A 25,173-nucleotide genomic window follows, 5' to 3' on the forward strand; every position below is an offset into this window, starting at 1 on the left:
TGGTGAAGGCTCTAGCAAAGGAGCCTATGTCTGGTATAGACTTAATAACAGATTGCAGACTCCATCTGGAGCTGACTTACTTGTTGAGGTGCTAGGTGTCCAGGACAGAGAATGAAAGTTTAGAGACAAATACCTGCTTATTGCTGCTGCTGTAGCTTTGGAAATTTTATGTAACTTCTCCCTTCTATAAAAGGAACAATGATATCTACTTTCCAGGGTTATTAAATTTTTCCCCTTTGAGTGTTATTTTGAAGGTTACATTAGCTCATGTATATAAAAGCACCTGGCACTATACCTAGGAAACTGCAGGTGCTGAATAATGTTAATCCCTTCCTTCACCTGAGTTCCTGGAGGCAATCTTAAACATATGTTCTCTACATTTCACCTTAATCCCCTCATTACTATATCATTAAATGAATAACTGATATCTTCTGTGGTAATAAAACCAAAAGCTGTAACCTTGAGAAGTTAAAGTAGTGAGAGGGAGATGGCTACTTCTGGGATATGGACGGGAAGAACAGGGTAATATTTCCACTGTACCATTAGTCTTATAAGGAAGTAGGCAGCTCTTGCATTAATTTGTAATCATGGTGGGTGTCTTACTCTGAAGCTCTGTTGAACAGGGATGGAACACATTCTCTTTGTGGAGAACAGAGGCTTTGCTCAACTGTTATGACCGGCAAACTGAGTTTGGAGCTTTAGAAGAGCACATATAAGGGACTGAGGGACAGGAAGAGTCTCTATGTGTATACAGAGCTATTCTTCCAGATTGTTAGATTTCAGGTGGTTTTTAAGAAAGAGAAAGTTTTCTAAATATGCTTCAGCTTTCAAAATCTCAGGGAAACATGATCACAGACTTGTAGAATCATAGATTCACTAAATTTTAGCTAAATCTTGAAAAGTTCTTACTTAGAGCTAACGTATAGAGCAGATAAGGTGGAATTGGTTTTGTGGAAGTAGGAAGGAAGGACTCAGAGTCTTCCCTACCACCCCCACCACAAAGCTGAATACAAAGAAATCTTTGGGTTACTCTAGAATCCCATGAAGCAGAGATTGAAAAACCATCAATATTCTCATAGGAAACTGTGATCCAGAAAAAAAAAAATGATTTGACCAAAGTTAAATATGGATTATTGATAGAAAACAGGTCTCTTAACTCCTAGCCCAGAGCTCATCCAGCCACCTCATTCTGTCCTTCAGTCTCTGGTTTACATCAGCTTTGACTGGTATTTTAGTTAGTCCTTTGTCTGCAAACATATTTCATTATTATATGGAAGAATTCTGTCTACACATGCAGTTACGGAAGAATATACATCGAATACACATTATATATACATAGAATACACATTGTTGGAGGCTGGCTTTGTTTAATGCATTGCTCATCAAAACTGGAATCTTGCCAGTATCCTGGTTTTATATGATAAGTATTATGCAGAAGAACTACATTCCATTTGTAACAAAATCTCATGAGGAGGAAGAAAATACTCTTCATTTTTTGAGCTCCTTTAACTTTTGTAACCAAACCACAACTTCCTAATAATAGACAGTATGGTTAACCTGAATTTTTAACTATATTCTCACTGAGGAATGGAGCTAATAAAGTCATGGCTGATGAGGTGGTGTTAGAGTAAGGCTTCTTATGACAGTTGAGGGTTGAAGGTTGGGGAAGGGAACTGACATCTGTTTCATGTCTTCTAATATCTGGGCACTGTGATTAGCATTTTACAAAATCTTTTATCACCACAATTTCAACTACTTCTTAAGCAAAGTTAATCAACACAATGACTTTTAAAAGTCATGGCTTTACAAACAATATAGTTATCAGACAATTTGAGAGGACTGTGATGTATTCTGCTAGTATCACACAGCTAGTAATCCACTAAGGCTCTCGTACACCTCGGGTGGGGAGAAAAGATGCTCATCCTCCCTCCCGCTCCCCACCCACCGCTCTCCAGGCATCACGTTTCAGCACCATGGGCAGCGTCACTCTGGGGCTTTCAGGAAGGCCCTGATCAGTTCTGATTTAGTCGGGCTTTCTCAAGTCTCCCGGGTCTCCACGCAACTTTCTGTGCATCTTCTAAACTACTTTCATAACAACCTAAGCTCACAAATACATTCATATTAAACAGGGAAGCTCGAGGGTTCGCTTACCGTCTGACAAGTCAATCAGCCCGAGGTAGTGCAAAAGTTTCAGAGAGGAGCACACGACCACCACTATTCCCAATGTCTGCAGCCCCTCGGACTCGCCCTCTGCCCACATCCTCATGGAATACTGGCACACCAGCTAGACGCCAATCAGGCATTTAAAGCCGGAAAAACACGCTTCCAAGTCTCCTTTCCTGCTGTTAAGTGCACGGTTTATTTCCACCAGTCTCCCTTCTCACAGCCTCTCGCTCCCTCCCTCCCTTCCACTCCTCCCGCTCCCTCCACCTTTCTCCTCCTCCTAGCTGGCAATCTCTATGCTGTTTAATAGTAATCTTTGCTTTTATTTCATTTTCTCCTAAGGCAATCCCCCTAAAGGTTTAACGAACCCCTAGCCATCTGCTACCCAACTGTGACCATAATTGGCAGTGTCTCACAGCATATTCTCCCTGCGACTTCAAGGATTTGCATTTGAGTGTAGACATAAAGGAAAAGATACTGGAAGAGACTGACTGCTTTTGATATGAGATAGACTTAGAGGTGAAGACTATTTTTCAAAAGGACATCCACTTGTCCCTGCTTCTTCAGTTAAAAACCAGTCAAGCCTATTTTGGAATACAGGTGGTGCCTGCTTTGACTCACAAAATGTCCCTGGAGACCAGATCATCAAGAAAGTAATCGTAAATTGGGCCAAGCCCACAGTTATATTTGTGTTTGAGCAGGATTTATATCAGTACCAGAAATTATTAAGAGGGTAGTCAGGCTGATAAATGCTCACCAGCAGCAGAACATGAGCAAAACTTATGGAAATAAAGCAAAATTTTTTTTAAATCCCCCCAAAAAACCAGTGAAGCAAAAAGTGATATTGATGTACCCTTAACTTTTGGGCTCTGTGGGAACTGACTACAATTTTCCTACATTAGACTGTCAGAAGCGAGCCTGGTGGGGAATGGCAGTCAGTGTGGTGAAGAAGGAAGGCTGGAGAGTAATTTCACAGAGACCTGTCCTTGGGAGAGTTCCTTGATCTCCATGAGGCCCAGTGTCCTCTTCTGTGGATAAATCTACCTCGAATAGGAGAACCCATGCCAAGAATTAGAACAGATTTTGCACTTAACAAATGCTGGTCTCAAATGTTGAGATACACTATGTTGACAACAAAGTGGGAAAAATACACACTCATGAATTGTGCATGGGAATGTAAATTCATACAGCATCTTGGGAGGGGAAATATCCATCAGAAATAAATAGTGTATATATCCTTGTATCCTGAAATTTTACGTATGGGGATACCTATGTGTGTGCAGGTTATATATATGTGTATAGGGCATTCATTGCATCATTCAGTTATAATAGCAAAAGACTGAAAAAATTTATATGCTTATCAGTGAGAAAACTGGTTAAATAAATGACAGTGCCTATATAAATGGAATACCATATAGCCACGATAGGAGTGAAATATAGGAATATTACACAGCCATTAAAATTACACATCTTGTAAATTTAATTCTAAATTAAAATTTATTAATTTTTGGTAAGAATACTGAAATATATAATTAAATGAAAAAGTTTAGTGCATTGTCATTTTAATTTTGAAAAGAAACATCTTAATTTTACCCTTACAATTTTAATTTTGAAAAGGGATACACATACACATGCTAGCATATGCATAGTATATTTCCAGAAGGATAACTGATAACTGAGAATTTTAGTTGCTTCTGGAGGGTCTGGGGCCAGATGGAGACCCACTATTGGAATTTTCTCTTGTGTATGTAACTGATTTTAAATAATAACTAAATGTGAATGCTGGTGTCTCTTCTCTTTCCTTCTCTGTGAAAGTGGGAGACATATACTACATATCTGAGTGAGACTCAGGAACCTCTTGTCTTCTGTACTCTGTATCTCCCCAGTTTGGTTCTATGTGTCAATCTCCAATTCCACGGGTGCCTGGGCAGTGCCTGGAATCAGCCCACTCCAGCTTGTGGAAGCTGATGGTTAAATTTTCAGGAATTCAGTAAGGCAGTTGTGAAACCTTTGGTGGCTTGATGTCAACCACAGCAGGAGTATTTACACCATAGAAACTGGTAAACAATATAAATGAGTGCTTTCTTCCCTCTCCTCAAGTTTTCCAGGACACCACTCAGCCATTCCAGAGCCCACCTGCCCAGAAGGAAACTTGACAAATTCATCTGCCCAGAGGTTTTCCTGCCTTCCTGTACCTTCTATCCTCTGGAGCCCTAGCAGGTATGAACTTAACCCAATGAGCTTAGTGGTATTTTAGGCACAGCCAGACACGAGGAACTAAATTAAGAGCAGAGATACTTCCAAGTTTCTGGTAAGTCAGTACTTTGTTCTCTTGCCTTCTCTAGCCCATAACTCTCCTGGTTTGTACCTGCTCTTTCCTCTCTCTCTACTGCTTCCTTCCAAACAACCCTCTACCTTTTAAGACTGGTGCCATCCCTGACTTTCTCCTGCCTCCACATCCTCCCCCTTTGCAAGATAACACATGCTCATGGCTCTAGATGTCAGCTCTGGGCAAATGGCTCCAGTATCAGCCTCATTTCTGTCCTGCATTTTTACCTGTGGTCTTACTTCACCTCGCACACAACATTCTCATTTCAGTTCCACCAATGTGAATGACTGAGCATCTGTTAGGTGCAAGGCCATATACCAGGAACTAGACTTACTCCTTGGCCACTTTCTGGAATTTCTGGGAATAAAGACATGAGGAGGAGTGGTGGTTCCCAACTTCTGCCTTGTTGTCACCATGCAAAGACTTAAATTCTTTCAAGAATTTTGGCCTCAAAGACACATTCTCTCCCAGGTGTCTTCCGACCCTGGGCTTTGGGAACATCCGTCTCTCAGGTGAATTATCTCAGTGGTCACCGGACAGACTTCACTGCTATTGTCTAGAAATGGTGGGGTGCTTCATACAGGTTATCTCCCTGGATTATCATAACATATCTTTCCAGAATATTTCCACTTTGGGAAAAATATCAGAGGGAAATTTAGGTCTCATAGGTAGTGGGTTTCTGAATATTAAACCCAGGATTATCTGCCTCCAAAGTCCAGAATTTCCCACACATCTAGCTAATAATTGAGGAATCTGTGGTTTGGTATTAGTGAGAGACCCGTGAATTGTTTATCAAAAGGACCTGCTTTTTTCTCACATCATATTTCCATCCAGCAGAATGTGAGGTCTGCACAAATCTTCCCTCTCCACGTAACCTCCCTTTAAATTTTTACTGAGATTCCATCTTTTACTTGATGAGAAATTTTTGTCCTAACGGGAGCACTTGTGGAATCCATTTCAAAATTGCTTTTTCTTATTTCCATATAGATTGTAAGGCGAATATGTTTGCATTGTAGATATGAGTCTGCATAGAATTGGACACTTTTCTCGCTTTTCCCAAGTTATTACTTTTTGGGCAAGAATCTTTACTTTGTTGGCCCTTTTCAATTATTTATCAGCACTAGCAGACCTCTTTTTCCCCTCTGGGCCGTTTGCCCTAAAGAAGCAAAGGACTGGGCATTTTTGAGACAGTCCGTCTGGGTGAGGAAGGTGGGGGTGGGGTGGGGGTGACGGAGGGGTGGGGGTGGTGAGCTGACCTCATGTATCAATTACCTGACTTTTATTCTGACCCAGACACCATAAAACACAGGATTCTAGGAGTTCCCGTCATGGCACAGCGGAAACAAATCCGACTAGGAACCATGAGGTTGTGAGTTCAATCCCTGGCCTCGCTCAGTGGGTTAAGGATCCAGTGTTGCCATGAGCTGTGGTGTAGGTCACAGATGCAGCACTGATCTGGCGTAGCTGTGGCTGTGGCGTAGGCTGGCAGCTGTAGCTCCGATTCGATCCCTAGCCTGAGAACCTCCATATACTGTGGGTGAGGCCCTAAAAAGACAAAAAGACACACACACACACACACACACACACACACACACACACACACACACACACAAAACACAGGATTCCAATTGAGAATTGCAACAGTCTGATACCTGAACACTGGCCATCGTCTTCAAAGTCCCTTCAGACTCTTGGGAACCAAGACGGCCACACTCACAAATGCCTAGTGTCTTAGTCAGCTCAGGATACCAGAACAGCCTTTCATAGACTAGGTGGCTTAAACAACAAGTATTTATTTTCCACAGTCCAGAGGCTGAGAAGTCTGAAATCAGGGTACCAGTATGGTCAGGTTCTGGTAAGAGCCCTCTTTCCAGCTTGTGAGTGGTTGCCTTCTTCTTGCTGTAACTTTATGCGGTAGAAGGACAGAATACTCCAGTCTCTGCTCTTCGTATAAGGACGCTAAAGCTCATGACTTCATCTAAACCTGCCTAGCTCACAAAGGCCCCATTCCCAGGTATTATGTTCGGAACTTGAGCTTCAGCACACAACTTTTGGAGAGACACCAGCATTCCATCCACAGCATCTAGTTTCCGCCAAATAATCACCACTTCACAGAATGTCTGGCTTTGAATTTTAGCTCTGCCACCTGTGTGACCTGGAACAAGTCATGTAAATGTTTGGAGCTAGTTTCCCCACTTGTAAAATGGGGATAATATTGGTACCCATATCAGAAGATTGTTGCAATAAGGAAGTGTGATAATGCTTCCATAGCATTATCTGCTTAGCACATCCAGTGAATGGCAGTGTAGCACAGAGGCTCACAGCAAGCCTTTGGGGCCAGACTGTCTGCTCTGACTCTTAACGCTGCCTCTTACTTAGCTCTGTGACCACTGGTGAGTTACCTAACCTCTCGGTGCCTGAGTTTTCTTACCTATAAAAGAGATATACCTGCAGTGCATACTTCAGACAGTTGTTGTGAAGACTGAAATGCATTAGTAATTATTTTTAGAAAGAACTACATTAGCATCATTATCACTATTATTATCCTTATGCTCCAGGAAGTCATAGTCAACTGGGTGCCATGGAGAAGTCATAGACTGAATATGTATACGGAGTTGGCAGGTTAGGTTCTGGGGGGAGAAAGGAATATTATTTCAGGTATGGGAATTAGACTTGCTCTGGAAATTTCTGGGTGCCTGAACTTCAGTTCTCTAGCCACAAATCTTTTTTCTAGACAAATGGTTTCAGCCGAGTCTGATTTGTTACTACCCTGAGCAGTCAGAAAACAAAATTCTATTTTCGTTAGTTACTTCTGCTGCTCACAGCTTGCATTTTGCTGTGTAACCTAAAGTAAACAGAGGCCTCATGTGGCACAGGGTCCCCCAAGATTGGAGTAGTTCACCTAGCTGAAAACACACGTGCAATGCTGCTTTCGCGTTCACTTTTGACTCTGTGGCTTGCTGCTGGTAGGTGGGTGTCTGAGTGGTTCTCTCAATAAGATATTGTCTAAATCTCATCTGGATAAACTAATTTTGTAGAGGCCTCATATTCTGGAATGTTCTGCTGTGGTCAGTATAAAGATAATGCCAATGATTGCATCTGGAGCTTTCTTTTCTTTAAAAGGTGGGAAAGAAATGAAAGAATTCCTCAGAGCACCATCTCAGAGCACCATCTCAGAGCTCTTGATTCTACTAGAAAACAAACTATTTAACTGCATGATGATTATGGTTCAGAGAGAAAATCATTACTATTCCCATCACTGGTCAAAATGCGAAAATTATTCCTGTGTTCTTTATCCTAGCCCTTATCTTCCTGCCCTTTTGAGGGCACTGGCAAGATGTGTTTAAATTAGTTTTATAATGATGATGATAATTGTAATATAATCATGATATATATCTTCCCTCCTTCCTTCCTTCCTTCCTTCCTTCCTGCCCCCCTCCTTCTCTCCCTCCCCTCCTTTCTCCCTTTTCCCTTCCCTCTCTTTCCTTCCTCCTGTTTTCCTCTCTCTCCTTTCTCAGATATTTACTGGGCCCATGTTAGACACTGTGCATAGATGAAAAGATAAGCCTTTTCCATTAGGAAGGTCGCAATTGTCTAAAATGTCCTTTAGGATTTCTAATTTGCAAAATGCCCTTTCACCTTTTAAATTATTTCGCATATTGAAGTTTCTTAATAAGTACTTGTTGAAAAGATACTCTGCCACTCTTTGTAATCAACTTTCAAATTAGGATGCAGCATTATTTTCATCTTACAGGTAAGAAAACAGGGGTAAAGTGAGGGAAACTAAATGCTATTAGCATTTTTCATGGGTTGGGCACTGTGCTGGGCTGTCACACAGGTTTTTTCCCTTTATCTTAACATCATAAGGACGAGTACCAACTGACAGAGAAGGCTCAGACAGGTGTCTCTCAGGAGATGACAGAACTAGCGCTGGCAGAGCCAGGCCTGGAGTTCAGGTCTTCTGTGTGTTCTTGAGTTGAGAGCACTCACTGGCTCCCCAAGACTCTGATTCCAGGGGTCAGGAGTGGAGAGCAATGAGCCATAGGGTTCAGAGTTAGTCCTGGTCCATGATTTTCCTGTTTTCGCTCTGTTCTTTCTCTCAGGGCCTTCTCTCTTCCTAAGGCCTTTGATTCTCTTCCTAATAATAATAACCACAGTAACAACAGCCACTCCACTGCAGGTTAGAGACTTTACACTCCAACTCACTTAGTCCCAGTCATGATTCCACTTCTTCCTTAGTTAAGATTGCTCCTGATAGTATGTTTATGGGAAGGGGCAGATGCTGAGGAGTCAATGGCTCAGCGCATCAAGCTAGAAGCCCTTCTCTCAAAGATACATCACTAAGGAGAAATGATCTGCTTCAGTGAGCTTCCCATGGAGTCCGGTGGGGAAGAGGCTCCACTTTGGGGTTCCCATCCCTCTGTGGGCAATTCTCAAAGGCACATCTGTTTACTTGATTTTATCATCAGCTCCATGGAGACTAGGGGCAGGAGACAATAGGAAGGAAGTTTCCTGGTTCTTTCTCTTGGGTTTTAGAAAACCCTCAGAAAGATCACCCCAAGCACCTCAGAAGATGAGTTTGGGGAGGATCTTGAACCTTATTCCAAGAATTCTGTATCCTTTGATGAACTTCAAGACCTCTCCAAGGAGAGGGAAGACCCTACCCCACCACATGCCAAACTTCCAGCCTGCTAGACTCATTCTTCATTCTGCATCTCACCAGCATCTGCCTCCCCCACCACAGTCCTAGGCTGAGAAGGTGGAAACCTTGGTCTCTCTGCTTAAAGCAGCTAGAATGCAGGGGTTGGTGCTTCCCAGCAGGAAGAGTAACGAGCACATTTATTAACAACTGCACAGCGTGAGTGTCGCTTGCCACTGTGAATCATTTTTTGGTTGGAGCAAAACTTAACTGTTGTTGGTGGACATTCATTTGTAACTAAAGCCAGAGAGTAATGGCATTTAAATATCCACTGACATGTTTCAATTTCTACCTCTTTTGCTTTCTCCAGAGCAAACAGAGGATGAGAAGGCATCCTCTGTTGTAATTTCTTTTTTTCCTCTTTTCTTTACTTTTTTTTTTTTTTTTTAAGATTTTTTAGGAGATTCCCGAGCTAGGGGTCAAATCGAAGGTGCAGCTGCTGGCCTACACCACAGCCACAGCAACACCAGATCTGAGCTGCGTCTGTGACCTACACCACTGCTCACGGCAACACTGGATCCTTAACCCCTGAGCAAGATTGAACCCGCATCCTCATGGATACTAGTCAGATCCTTAACTCACTGAGCAACAACAGGAGCTCCTCTGTTGCAATTTCAACACACATTCTTAGCTTCCTTCTTTCCCTCCTCTCCTTCATTGCTTTCTTCCGTCCTGCCTTCCTCTCTCCAATATCATGTTCCCTAGGCAGAAGGGATACCATTGTGACTAAGATGTTTCTCAACCATTAAGGAGTCTCTAGTCCAGTGACTCTTCTTACAAACAGAAACACAGATGGGCACCCATTCCAGCCAACTTTGTTCCAGACTGAATGCATCTGACACTGCCTTCCTGGCACCCAGAACTTGACTTGCACTGCCTGGCCTGTTCTCTTGTCTATCTACCCATGTGGACCCTTATCTACCCATGTGGACGTCTTTCTCTTGTCTTTGCCTATCTAAAGCCAACTTGGTCATCTTTCAGACCCGAGCTGAAGTCCTGACTCTCCACACTCTTTTAATCTGCTCTTCTTTCTCTGAATGCAGAGCACATATATGTCAATCGTGGGCTCTGGGGGGAAATCTCTTGCATCAGTTTCTTGCACTGCTGATCAGCTCTCAGTTACAATCGTGAGGGTTATTATTAACGAAGGAAGGCAGCGTGGCATAGACACAAGGATGGGGGATCGAAAGGCAGGCCTGGGACCATTCGTGTCTCTGACACTCACTAGCTGGATTAACGTCAAATGACTTGACCTTGTTGAAGCATTTTTTTCTCACCTGTCAAATAGATGCAGTAATGCTTCCTGAGCCCCAGGACACCTCTGTTGGCCAGGAATACATGGATGGTTTCAAAGGCTCTGGAAGGAACATCCACCTTCTCTCCCCCCAGGGATGCACCTGTCCAGGGCCTGACATGGGACAGACCATGGGCTGAGCTTTGAAAACTGGAGGGAGGGATGTTTACTTGTGTATTTATCTACCTAGTAGAACCCCAAATCCATTTTCTATGGAATCTTAGAACATTAGATGGGAACAGTAACCCTGAGAAAGCCTCCTCAAGAATTCTCCAGTAACCACGGATTCTCAGCCCTGTAGCGCCTGAGATATGACACATTCCTACTGGGGACAGTGGTCAAGGCAGGGACTCTTGCTTGATGATATGGGGAGTGAACTGGAGAGAGGATTTCAGAATCTCCAAGAGGCTGATGTGCATCATTAGGAAAAGTTCCTCAAGCGATTTTTTCTGTATGCTCATCACTCACTGGAACCAATACACTCTAACTCCTTTAAGAAGTGTTATAATATTTCAGGCATAGAAAGAGGTATGAAAAGTAATCTGATGAATACTCATATTCCATCTTAGGAAATAAAGTTCTATCAGTAGAGTTGAAGCCCGTGTACCATGCTTTGATTGCAACTCCTTCCCCTGCCCCCTAAAGTAATCACATCCTGAATTCAGTAATTTTAATTTCCATGCATTTCTTTTTTTTTTTTCTTTTCATGGCCACACCTGTGGCATATGGAAGCTTCCAGGGTAGGGGTCGAATTGGAGCTGCAGCTGCAGTCCTATGCCACAGCTCGCAGCAATGCTGGATCCTTAACCCAGTGAGCGAGGCCAGGGATCAAACTTGCATTCTCATGGACACTATGTCAGGTTCTTAACTCACTGAGCCACAACGGAACTCCTCCACGTATTTCTTTTTACTTGTACCACATACACGTATATATGGGTATTCCTAAAGAAGTACAGAGCATCATTTTCATGTTATTAAACATTACATAGATATAATGTTACATAGAGTCATACCACATGTAGGCTTCTGTAACTTGCTTTTGTTACTTTGCTCAATCTATGTTTATGAAATTCATTCATGTTGACATATGAAACTGTAGTTCCTTCATTTTCAATGTTGTATTATTTCTCGTTAAATGGCTATGCCATGATAAACATGCCATTCAATTGTTAGTAGAGTTAGGTTGTTAGCTCTTCTCTGCTATTGCAAACTTTGCAGCTCTGATCATTACTGGACATGATGCATATCTGCAAGAGCTCTTTTTGGGTGGTGGTTCTCAATGGCAGTTTTGTCCCCCAAGGGACACTTGTCAATGTCCCGAGACATTTTTGGTTATCACAACTAGAGGTGCTACTGGAATCTTATGAATAGAAGCCAGGGATGTTGCTAAATACCCTACAATGCACAGGCCATCCCTCACAACAGAGAAATATCTGTCCCCAAAGTCAAGAGTGTGGAGTGGAGAAACTCTGCTTTGGAAGAAGAGTGGAAATGCCACATCACAAGGTTTGTGTGTCTTCAACTTAAATAATGCTAAATTGTTTTCCAAAGTGGTTCTATTAATTTACACTCGAATCAGTGGTATGTGTATGAACTCCAGGGAGTTCCCATTGTTTGGCTCAACTACTATTTATGAGGACATGGGTTTGATTCCTGGCCCTGTTCAGTGGGTTAAAGGATCTGGTGTTGCCGTGAGCTGTGTTGTAGGCTGCAGATACAGCTTGGATCCCACGTTGCTGTGACTGTGGGTAGGCTGGCAGCTGCAGCTCCAATTCGACCCCTAGCCTGGGAACTTCCATATGCCTCAGGTGTGGCCCTAAAAAAAACCCAACAAAACAAAACAAAACAAAAAAACTCCAACTCACCCCCATTTTACAGATTAAAAACCCAAGGTCTGGAGGAGTGGAGCAACTTGGACAAGAGTACAGGATGACAAGGACATTAGTAAAGCTTTGACATGATGCTCTGTTTCCCCAGAGAGGACACATCAAAGGCAGATAAATCTAGTCCTTCAATGCAAGAGGCATTACAAAGTGTCTGTTATGTGCCAGTTGCTATTTACACTCACTGTCTCTAATCTTGCAAAACTGTAGAAAGTGGTATCAGAGAACAGCCCAGCACACAATAGCATGGACTCTGAAGTCAGATAAACCTGGAGTTGGGCCCTGGAATAGTTATCTACTAACCTTGCACTTTGGGAAAGTTACTTGACTTCAAACAACTTCAATTTCCTTATCTGTAAAATGGGGATCATTATAGTATCTGTGTTATACTATTGTTTTGATGGAAATAATGCATAAATGGTAGCCGTCATCGTCATCATCATCACTGTCACTTAATAGAGCAGGAATAGAGCCTCTTGAGTTTAGGTGAGTTGCAAAAGGTCACAGCTAGTAAATGGCAGGACTAGAATTTGAACTTAGGTCTGTCTGACTCCAAAGCCGATCTCATTTAATAATTGTGTCATGATGCCTCCCCCAGAGGGGAGGACTCCTGGCCCCGTCCCACTAATTTGGATTTTTTTTTGTGTGTGTGGGGGTGTACAGCCCATATAAATGACTAAAAGTCAGACTTTGTCAAACACTTTTAAATAACAAATTTTAATGGTTTCATGAATATTTAGTAACTCAACTAAGTAAAACAAATGCTGCCAAGACATCAGTCCCCCGGGGACCTGCTGTAATAGATAGATGAGGATGAGCTGTAATTAGAATATGGACGGCATGGTGGGTCTACAGAGTATGGAAACAACTTAGTCTCTTGCAGATTAGGAGTATCTCTTTTACCATGTTATTGTTATTAACCGGCTCCATCCTTGAAGACAAACCAACTGAAACCCATCACCTCTGCAAAGGATAACAAATTTAAAATTAATAGTGTCAGGATGAATGATGCTTGGCTTCCTACACCCAGTTTGCAAATCATGTCCTCCAATATCCCGCCCCCCCTTTCCTCCTGGGAGGACATTTGTCTTCAGAGGCTGGCAGTGAGGCATTTGCCCTTACATGCATTATGACATATTTTACATATGCTCCAAGAAGCCAGAGCTAAATTACACTGGTGAGTTATTAAAAACACCTCTCAATGCTATTATTATTTATTGCACTTCCAACTCTCTGCAGCAGCTGATTATACTGCTTAATCTTGTATTTTTTAAAAAAAAAAAATCCCCACCCTGAAATTAATTCTCCCTGCGCTTGAGTAAGCAAGGTCAGCCACGCCAAGCACCCTTTGGAAAAGAAGGTTTGGATTTGGGAGAGCAGTCTGACAGCCCTGGGATTGAGCCTCTGTTTCCCCAGAGGAAAACAGAGGCTCACTATTTCCTTATATTTCTCATGAAATATGAACAGCTCTTCTCCAAGGCATCTCCAGGGGGAGTTTTCCAAATTGCAGGTCTCACCACACACATTCCATCCTTTTTTTTTTTTTTCTTTTTTTTCAGTTGCCTACATTGCTTACATTAGTGGTTCTCAATCCTGACTGCCTATTAGAATCTCGTGGGACTATTTTATTATTTTATTTTATTTTGCCCTTTTAGGGCTGTACCTGTGGCATATGGAAGTTCCCAGGCTGGGGGTCAAATCAGAGCTGTAGGTGCTGGCCTGCACCACAGCCACAGCAACGCCAGATGAGAGCTGCGTCTGTGACCTACACCAAGGGGTCTTTCACCCACTGAGTGAGGCCAGGGATCGAATCCACAACTTTATGGATACTAGTTGGCTTCGTTACCACTGAACCATGATGGAAACTCCCATCCATTCCTTCTATACAGTGTCCACACTATCTCTGGCTGACATTGAAGGTCCTTGGTGATCTGGCCCCTGTCTACCTCCCAACCTCACCTCTGGCAGCCCTGCCTTTCATTCAGGGCACAGTTATCACAGGGACCTGTGTTTCTCCAGTGTCAGGCTCTGCCTTCTGAGCTTTCCTACCTGTTTGTCCTTTCACTTGAAATTCTGCCTCCACCCTTACTTCTTTTCTTTTCCTCTAAGGCTCATCTTAGGAACGATCTCCTTTGGGAAGCTTCTGCCATTTCTTACCTGCTTTCATGAAACCCTGCACTTATGTCTATTGGGGCACTTGGCACACTGGTTTGGTATTTATGCATCTGTTTCTTGCCACCCTGTGGACTGCTTGAGAGCAAGGGTAGATCTGAGTTGTTTAAGTTCCCAGAATAAGGTCTAGACCGCATGCTTCAGAAATTAAGAAATCCCCAAATGGAAGCAATGGAGTGGAAAGGAAAGAGCCGAAACTCATTTATTCAAACTCCTTTACTCATTCGTTCATTCAATCATTCATTCAACAAATATTTACTGACTGGTCATTATGAGCCAGCCACTGCTCTAAACACTAGAAATACAACAATCAGAAATCAATGGCTATTGATTGCCAAGGGGGAAGGGGAGGGAGTGGGATGAACTGAGGATTCGAGGTTAATAGATGCAAACTATAGCCTTTGGCATGGATAAGCAATGAGATCCTGCTGTGTAACACTGGGAACTATATCCAGTCCCTTATGATGGAGCATGATAATGTGAGCAAAAAGAATGTATGTATGTATGTGTGACTGGGTCACCTTGCTGTACAGTAGAAAATTGACAGAACACTGCCAGCCTGCTAGAATGGAAAAAAATAAAAATCATTAAAAAAAGAAATCAATGGTTATGGTACTAATGGCCCAATGAAGGAGAGGGACACAATTCAAATAATAGCACAAGCATACAATTACAAGCTGTGGTAAGTGCTATAAAGGAAAAACATTCAGGGCTATGCCAACATAAACATAGGACCCAACACAGGCTGGAATTGGGAGTTTCATCAAGGATGCCTTCCTTGAGGAAGTGATGCTTGAGGTAAGAGCTGAAGGATCATTAGGCATTAGCTAGATGACGGGTAGGTCAAGAGCATGTAAGGAAAAGGGACAGTATGTGCAAAGGTCCTGAGGTGAGTGACAGTATGTGCAAAGGTCCTGAGTGTTGAGAGGTGTTTGGGAACTGACTGCAGGTTAGTGTTAGAGGCAGGGGTGGATAATGTGGTGACAAAAAAGACTGGAAGGCATTCTAGGGTCAGGCCATGCAGAGTTTTACACTGTGTTAAGGATTCGTTTATCCTGGGCACAGTGAATTTTAAGCAAAGGAATAACATGAGTGTAAGTGTGTGTGTGTGTGTGTGTGTGTGTGTGTGTGTGTGTGTGTGTGTGTGTTTTGAATTTTATGTCTTCAATGTAGAGAACAGAATACAAAGTGATAAAGTACACAGAGATTGTGGGGTATGTGTGGCCCTGCAGGCTGCCTCAGATATCACAGTGATGGCAAAGGTGGAAATAATAAAGAGCTACATTGAGGTGAGAAGCCCTCTAGAGGTCCCTATGGAGACAGCTTGACCATATTTCATGGTCATAGGCCTGCTCCAGGGTGTCCCCCATCTAAAACAAAAGATCATACTGGTGAAGGCTCAACCTTCCCTGGGATAAGCTGGTTTGGGGGCTTCTGTTTTAGAGGGGAGCTCTCCTAGCCTGTCACACTTGAGCTCAGGCTAGCTCTATACTTTCTATTCATGTCTCTAGGATAAAGAGGTCAGAGAACTGGACTTTACCTCTAAGTGATAAATTCTTTTTTTAAGAACTTCTAGGTCTTGGAAGGGTTAGGTCAGCTCCAGAGTGGACTTAATTTGCTACCTTGAAAGGAATGAGACGTTGGGATGGTCTAGTTCATTATTTCCTTCCACTCATCCATATCTATCCACCCACCCACCCATCCATCCATCCACCCACCCATCCAAAAAATAGTCACTGAGAAAATATGCGAGGAGAGTCCAAAACCTGGTCTCTTGATCCCTAATACAGTACTTGCTCTTCCCTGGTCCACATCTGTCATTGTGAGTTAAGGTCTCTCAGCTCTTGCCAAGGAGATAAAGTCTGGCCCAGACACTATCACAGAATTTTGTTCTTTCATTTCTTTGGTTGCTGAGTTGGAGCCCCAGGCAAACCTTGAATTCTTCTCTCCTGATTTAATTGGCCCATTATTTTAAACTTTTGTAGATAAGGGAATAAAAAAGTCAGTGGAATATTGTCTTCATCACATTCAAATTAATATGCTTCATTACCATAAAGACAAGGAGTGTGGTTGCAATATTTTCTAAAAACTTTTAATTGAACAGAACATGGGGGGGGGATGGAAACCACCAAGCTCAGATGTTGTTTTTCACTTTCGCAGAATGTAAGCTGTTTGTGATCTACTCATCTCATTAGTGTTAATTATGAACTAAAATAAAATGGCATTTAACACTGTGCTGAGACTTTAATTAAAGTCAAACCTTCACACCCAGGAACTCTCTGAAATCCAAGGTATTTATTCTAAAAGGTTATAAACCTCTGCTGGACCAGTGGTACAGCTATACCCACTCCATCACCTGCTCTGTGAAGGCTACTACTTCTGACAATCATCCATCCATCCATCCATCCATCCATCCATCCATCCATCCATCTATCCCTTCAACAAATAAACTTTTACTTTAGCATTCAAACTTTAGAGTAGTTTTAGGGGAAGAAGACAAATATTTGTTAAATACCACTATATTTATCATTTAAATATATCATCTGAAGCCTAATACAGCACCAGTAACACAAGTAACATTCAAGTAAGGGCAGTTAGTGATATTGTATACAATATACACTACCTCATTTAATCATCAAAAGCAGTCCCATGAGTCTGGAACAGTTTATTATTTTATCTATTTTGCCAGAAGTAAAACTGAGGTCCAGAGATGTTAGGTGACTCGCCCAAAGGCATATTTACTCCACATTTTCCTGCTTTACAATGCTGAGCTGGAAAGGGCATTCTGGATTATCTACATTCGTTCATTCATTCATTCAACAAACATAGATCACCTACTCTGCACCTGGATCTGTGCTAGGGGCTGGAGAGAGCTCTATCCCACTGCTTACAGGGTCAGTGGGGGTAGGCAGACAGTTGAGTGGAGATGACAAGTCAGTGCGATGGGTGCTGAGAGAGAAGCAGAAGAACTGGAGGAGCATGACACAGGGCTACCACGTCCAGCCTGGGCATCCAGGAAGGACTTAGGAGGCAAGACCAGTGGAACAGTTTCACCCTGGGTTCCTACAGAAAGACCTGGTCAGAAGGGTGGCCTCATGGTTCTTCTTCCAGGGACTCTGGAAAACCCAAGCTCAGGTGCCCAGCAGAAACAATGGCCTAAGGTCCAATTAGCCAGACTGCAAGTTAAATACCTAGAAACCATCTGCACACAGCATGTCAATAATGACCAACTCATCGGGGCTGCCTGGCATCAGGCTCAGTGAATAATGTTCAAACAAACGTCAGTGCTCAGCATGGACTCGGCACTAACAGGTATTACAAATACCTAATTCCCTTCCTCCCCTGTCATAATTCCCCACCTCTTCCTGGTTTCTGGGTTCTGATACCCTAACTGGGCTCTTCCCCTGCATACCCCAGTCTCTTTATTTGAAGGAAAAGTCAACACAAGAAAGCAATCACTGATATGGTCAGAGATTCAGGGATTTTTAGGGCTGACTCATTGCTTAATGACAAGGGAGGAGGTGGTAGCCCAGACCAGGGCAAGCCACCTGCCCCTCGTCAAACAACAGAACCAGAATGTGGGCTGAGGACTCTTGACTTCAGTTTGGTGGTATTTCCCTTTTCCTAATCCAGCCCAGTGGGGAATCTTTGAGGAGATTCTCTTATACTAAGTGGGAGGTCAGGATGCTGTGGAAGGGATTCTTCTCCATAGATGAGCTTCCTGTTTGCCCAACTTTGCTTTACCGACTCCCCTCCCGTCCCACCCTGCCAAGAGCCTTTCTGCTTAGGGACTCTGGCTGTCTGTGACCTGCCTCATCAGCTCAATGCTTAACCTCTCAGAGGTTTCTTCTCTCAAGCTTTATCTTCATGGAAAAGAGAAGCAGTTTCAAGGAAAGGCACATATTGCTTTTGGCATGGCCACATCTCTTGCCTGTGAAGTTTTTAGCAGTGAACCCTGTGACTCCAAGTGGCCAGTTGTATCTTAATGTGCCCTCAATCACAGTGATTACTTTAGGGAAGGATTCATGACCTGATCACAGCCAATGGGGTTCTATGAACCTCTGGGATTCAGTTACCTGAGCCAATAAATTCCCTGTAACTTAAACAATTTTAGGATAATTTTGTTGTTGTTGTTTTTAGGGCCGCACCTGTGGCACATGGAGGTTCCTGGACTAGGGGTTGAAGAGGAGCTACAGCTGCCAGCCTATGCCACAGCTACAGCAATGCCGGATCAGAGGTGCGTCTGCGTCCTAGACCACAGCTCATAGCAACGCCGGATCCACTGAGCAAGGCCAGGGATTGAACCTGCATCCTCATGGATACTCGTCAGGGTTTGTTACTGCTGAGCCACATGGGAGCTCCCTAGGATAATTTTTCTGTTACTTGCAGCTGAGTTCCGAATGACGAAATAGTAAAAACAATAACTAATAAGAATTGACGGCTTCCTCTGTACCTGGTACTGTTTTGAGTTCTTACTTTTGTGAACTTATCTAGTATTCATTGCAATCTTCCAGATATGCAATATTGCTATTCTTATATTGGACCTGGTGAGGTTAAATAAAAGGGAACCTGGCAGGCAGGTGATGGATTTGGGATTTAAATCTGAGTAACCCAGCTGTAGCACCCATGTTCTCAACAACAATGCAATACCGCCCCCCCATATATCATTTTCAGTAAACCCCCTCTTTTCTCCTTGCTGGTCTTGTAAAGCTGCATCCAGTCTGCCCAAATTCTTGGGAAGGACCAGGTCAATTTCCTAAGTTCCCCGTGGAGGAAGCAGTTTGCTTATGCAAGTATGTCCCTCCCATGGGCCTGCCTCAGACACGAAGCCTGTACTTCTCTCATTAGAAGGTGTGATTATTTGGATTATCATTACTAACTGTATTTGGAATAACAGCTTTTACTTGCTGAAGACAAGCTACGTGCCAGGCTTTCTTTTAAGCACATTTATACACATCATCTCACTTGATTCTTAGAAAAGAGGAAAGTGAAGCCAAACATGGTGCCCAAGGTCACTGGCCTAGGAATCACTCTCATCCTCAGTGCCTGCTGGAGGACGCGCCCTGACTCCTGGGCCTGTGGTCACCCAGCAGGAGAAGTGGGCAGAGGCCAGTGAACAGGCAACTTGAAAAAGGCCAGAATGACTTATGTGCTCCAACCACAGCTGGGGGGGCAGGGAGGCAAACCAGTCGCTTGGTCTGATGGAGAAGATCACGAATGAAAGTACAGAAAGGGCTTGTTACGGAGCAGCAACTAGCAAAAGAGACCAGGAGGAAACACCCAAACTGTGAGCTGTGGCTTTCTCTGCTCTTGGGTTATTACGGATAATTATCTTCATCCCTATTCTTTCATATCAGTGTTAAATTGCCCATAACAAGCATGACTTACTTTTATGCTCATAAAGAAAATGAAACAAAATAACAACCCATTATGAAAATTAATATAGAATTCTCAAATAAAAGGAATCCAGGTTCCTTGGAGAGATGGCTGATTCTAAGACTGGGGCAGGAAATATACAAAATGAGCTTAAAGCATCTTGGATTGCCAGAAAGTAAGGAAATGCTCAAAAACAAACCCCAAACCCCCTACAGTGACAGGAGTATGTCAAAGACACATAGGAGCCATCTTTCTGAGGCCCTACAGGTCAAAGATGGAATAATTTGAGCAACAGAAAGGGAAAAAAATACTAGATTATAGCCCAAAGTGTAAACATGAATATATTGTTATCCATAAATATCCACTGTAATATGAACAAGTCTCTTGTACAAAAGAATTCCAGATCATTTTCTTTTGGCCACACCTTCAACATGTGGAAATTCCCGGGCCAGGGATCAAACCTACGCTATAGCAGTGGCCTGAGCTGTTGCAGTGACAACATTAGACCCTTAACCCACTGTGCCACAGGGGAACTCCAAGAATTCCAAATAATTTACTCCACCCTCAATGAAGTTGAGCCTAACTCCCCAATCCTTAGGTGGGGCCTATGCATAGTGACTTCCTTTCAAAGAGGACAGTATGGAAAAGGGGAAGGAAGGAAGCTTTACAGAGGAGAAACCTGACAAACACTGCCTTTGCCCGGTGATCAAGGTCAGCATCACGGCGATAAGCCACGCTGATTACATGTACCCTTGACATGGTGTGATGTGAACGGTACTTCACTCTGTGGTCTTCCTTTCCAAACCTGTAACCCCCGTCTAAGCATAAGAAAAACTGGAGTTCCCATCGTGGCGCAGTGGTTAACGAATCCGACTAGGAACCATGAGGTTGCGAGTTCAATCCCTGGCCTTGCTCAGTGGGTTAAGGATCCGGAATTGTTGTGAGCTGTGGTGTAGGCCGCAGACGCGGCTTGGATCACGTGTTGCTGTGGCTGTGGTGTAGGTTGGTGGCTACAGCTCTGATTCGACCCCTAGCCTGGGAACCTCCATATGCCGCTGGAGCGGCCCTAGAAAAGGCAAAAAGACAAGAAAAAACAAAAACAAAAACTACAGATAAAACCCAACCGAGGGACATTCTGCAAAACTGTACAGTCACTCCTCAAAACTGTCAAGGGGGATAGTCTGAGAAACTGTCACAGCCAGTCACAGCCAAGAGGAGCCCAAGGGGACATGGACATGACATAATGTGGTTGCTTGCATGGGCTCCTGGAACAGAAAAAGGACATTAAGTAAAAGCTAAGGACCTCTGCATTAAGTATGGCCTTTAGGTAATAATAATGTAACAATATTAGTTCATTAACGGTGGTGATGGGAAGGTAAGCTGTTCATAATAGGGGAAGTTGGACTTGGGGTATATGGGGACTCTCTGTACTATTTTTGAAATTTTTCTCTAAATCTAAAACTATTCTAAAATGAAAAGTTGATTTTAAAAAAGGCAGGCATAGGAGTTCGCTAGTAGTGGCCCATGGTTACTACTAGCTGACTAGTAACCATGAGGACACATGTTCGATCCTTGGCCTTATTCTGCGGGTTAAGGACCCAGCATTGCTGTGGCTGTCGTGGAGGCCAGTAGCTGCAGCTCTGATTTGACCCCTAGCCTGGGAACTCACCGTTCCCCCACTTCCCCCCAAAAAGTCAGGCACAGGGAGTGGCAGCAGCAGATAGCGCAGAGGCTTGGGGCAATGGTTCAGCCCCAGCGGCAACTCAGCCCGAAGGAGAAACTGTTTAACTCCTGGTGACTTTCACGTTGCCTTTTTTTTCTCCCTTAGAAAAATCTAGATGTCTGTACATAAATCTGTTTGCTGGACTGGAAGGGGACAAAGTTATTGCAGCTAACTGGCCTTCCCCAAGTCCCACAGAGATCTCCTGGTGGTTAAATTCATTAACTTAGTATTTTGTAATGATTAAAACACTGATCAATAATCTGCTAGGTCTGGCCCTTAAATCAATTGCCCCATTAATAAGAATGAAAGCACCATTTTATTATCAAGCCCTGGACCTTTTGCAGAAAAGGCTTCTGGGGTTTGGGGCTTCCATCCCCTCTGCTGCTGACCAGGTTGATTAAAACTCCCATCCAGGTTCCTCAAGCCTCATGCTTGTTGTCACTTGGAACAAAATTAGCTGGAGGGAAAGACTTCTAGAAAAATGGGTTTCACTCAGTGAGACACTCATTAGTGAGTCAATTAAATTTTCTTGAGACCCTACTAAGTGCTCTGGCCTCTGCTCAAATGCCCCCTCCTTAGAGAGGCTGCCCCACCCCCACCCCATCTTTACCACCTTATCCTAAACATCACTGCCCACATGCTCTCTGGCCACTGCTTTAGTTTTCTTCAGAGCACTGATCACTGCTTGATAATATATTTAATATACTTGCTCACTGTTTCTTTTGTTTGTTTGTTTTGTTCCTTCACTAAACTGAAAGCCCCATGAAGGCTTAATTCCGAAGGCGATGGAAAGCCATGGAGAGAAGTGGCCTGGGGGGACTTGGGTTTGGAAGGATGACTCTGCCTGGAAGGCGCAGACAGAGTTGGAGGCGAGTAGAGACAGGACTGGTGGAGAGAAGATGAGGGTGCGCATAAGGCCAGAGGGAGGCGGTTCAGAGACCTGGTGAGGCTGCCTGGTGCTGATGGGATAGAGAGCAGGGCAAGGCTGCCGCGGGTCCTGGGAACTAGTATGGACAGGACTTGTGAAAAGATCGGGCGTGGGTGGAGAAGAGAGAGACTTCGAGGGTGACTCCTAGGTCTCTGGCTTGGGTACCAGTCCACCGAGGCTGGGGACACTGGGGAAGGTCACGTCGGGGAGATGACCTCCAACTCTTGGTCCTCTAGAGGAGAAACTCTGGAGACAGGAGCTGAGATCCCCATTAACTGGCCTCGCGTATGGGCTGGGTGGGGGTAGAGGGCGTGGGGTGAGAGATGACCCTCAGACCACCTCCCTTCTTGCTCCTCCTCAAAAGTGATGTCTGCACAACCGCATCTGGACCCACGGGGTCGGCATGGTGGGAACGAGTAAGTGGGGAGACACGCATACACACCTTTATGTTGAATTGCAAAGAGATGAGGCGGGTGTAGTATAGGGTGAGAGACCATAACCCAGGTGCCTTTTCAGCCTCAGCCCATTTCTTAGCACAGAGCTCAGGGTCCTTTGCTTGGGCAGGGATTACAGCTGCTGAAGGCTCCGGCAGAGGCACGGGACCCACAGGCAGCCACATGGTTTTGTCTTAAGACCTCCCCACTCCTGCTTACCCAGAGACACCACAGATGGCTCTGTCACTGTGATTCACCGACTCCTTGGAGTTAGCAGGGACTTAAATGCCAGGAGCACCATCTTCTTATTTATAAGCCAGGAGAAGATGGACATGCCATGGCCAAGGTCAGATAGGAAGCTATGGTGGATGTGACCTTCCAAGTCACGTGTGTCACTGTACGTACCTGGACAAACACCCATGTGTCCCCATGTCCACAGACATGTGCTCTCAGGGAGAAACACAGGGACACCCTCTAAGTGCTTCACACCATGGACAACCCCCAAATGCGTAACTCCAGCCTTGTCTGATCTCTCCTCAGCTCCAGACTCATATTGTCAGCTGTCTGCTCAGTATCTAACAGGGCGAATGGGGAACTCAAACATAACAGGTCCTAAACCGAACTCTGGATTTTTATCTCATCAAACCTGCTCCTAAATAGATCTTCCAGAAGGTGACAACCACATCAGGTCAAAAAGCTAGGTGTCACCTGAGAGTCTTTTCTTTCCTTCAGCCCTCCAGTCTCCATGCCAACAACTCAGGGGCAACCTGTTGGCTCTATTTCTGAAATACACCACAAATCTCTATCAGTTGCTCTCACTGGGTTCTCTAGCAAAGTGAGCTTCCTCTGTGAATAGTTGGTCTGTGCTGCTTCCAGGGACAGGACACAACTAAAGAAGAAGCAAGGGGCAGTTAAGAGCAGGGTCCCTGAGCCTTCCTGGCGGTGGTGGGGCGTGTATGGACCAGGCACAGCCAGGGGCTCTGCCTTGGTGGGTCTCTGGGGGCCATGTGAGGAGGAAAGAGAGGAAGCCTATCTCACTCTCACCTCTTTCAGATGCCCTAGTCTAGAGGCAGACACACAGGGCAGGACAGAAATCCTCGTAAGTGTGGAACAGGAAAGCTGGGGCAGAGTCCTGATCTCCACTCATGCTTGATCTTTAGCTGTCACCCGGCTAGCTGGGGAGGAACGTAAGGACAAATATCCATTAACTAGGCTTCTCATTACACAAACTCTACATCAAAAGCATTATGTTCCTGCTGGGGCTCAACGGGATCGGTGGCGTCTTAGGAGCGCTGGGAGGCACGTTCAATCGCTGGCCCCAGTGCAGTGGGTTAAGGATCCAGGGCTGCTGAAGCTGAGGCTGTGGCTTAGATCACAACTGTGCCTCAGACCTGATCCCTGGCCTGGGAACTTCATATGCCTTGGGGTGGCCGAAAAAGAAAAAAAAAAAAAAAAAAAGCATTTTGCCCTCAACTCCATTTGGCACTCTCCTGTGATTTACTTTAAGCAAATTACTCCTTTGTATAAAAATCGTTTTCCTTTAAATATTAAGGGGGAAGAAGTTTTCCATTTTCTTTGGTGTGGCGTTTATTATATCTTGAGGGCAAAGACTTCTGCTTTCAAAATGGAAATCAATGAGAAACATGATTGAATTTGGGAAACTCGGTTTTACAGCCAACAGTTCTGGACCATGTCAGAAGTTCTGAAGGCTCTAAATAGATCTATAATTCATAGGAACATTTTGGAGATTTGAAAAGTGAGTGGGTCTCACTTTGTCACACAACTGACTTCGAATGCCCTGTCACTTCAAGTCTGAAAGGTTCTATGTTCTTTTGAGACTAGAGAATCTCAGGATAGTCTTATTCTTTGTACCTTTCTCCACACTCTTTCCCACCTTAGTGGATCATGGGCAGCATTAAATGGGCCAGTGGGCATCAAGAAATAGGCCAGAGAAGTTGCCATTGTGGCTCAGTGGGTTAAGAACCTGACATTGTATCCATGAGGATGCGGATTCAATCCCTGGCCTCGCTCAGTGGGTTCAGGATCTGGCGTTGCCACAAGCCATGGTGTAGGCTGCAGATGTGGCTCAGATCTGGCATGGCTGTGGCTGTGGTGTAGGCCAGCAGCTGCAGCTATGATTTGACCCCTAGCCTGGGAACTTCCGTATGCCAC

At 44.1% G+C, this 25,173-nt stretch overlaps 1 protein-coding gene and 1 long non-coding RNA gene across 8 annotated transcripts in view; one reads left to right on the forward strand and one right to left on the reverse strand.

Moving 5' to 3' along the window:
- Positions 1–5,713, forward strand: part of LOC102158145 — a 49,147-nt gene extending 43,434 nt beyond the window's left edge. The window contains exon 8 of the long non-coding RNA XR_308482.3: positions 4,264–5,713. This is a non-coding gene — a long non-coding RNA (uncharacterized LOC102158145). The remainder of the gene's footprint in view (positions 1–4,263) is intronic.
- The window catches only part of KCNIP1 (potassium voltage-gated channel interacting protein 1), a 422,323-nt gene that overhangs the window by 50,003 nt on the left and 347,147 nt on the right, over positions 1–25,173 (reverse strand). The window lies entirely within an intron of this gene.

The sequence above is a fragment of the Sus scrofa genome, chromosome 16, assembly GCF_000003025.6.
Source record: "Sus scrofa isolate TJ Tabasco breed Duroc chromosome 16, Sscrofa11.1, whole genome shotgun sequence".
Taxonomy (NCBI): Eukaryota; Metazoa; Chordata; class Mammalia; order Artiodactyla; family Suidae; genus Sus; species Sus scrofa.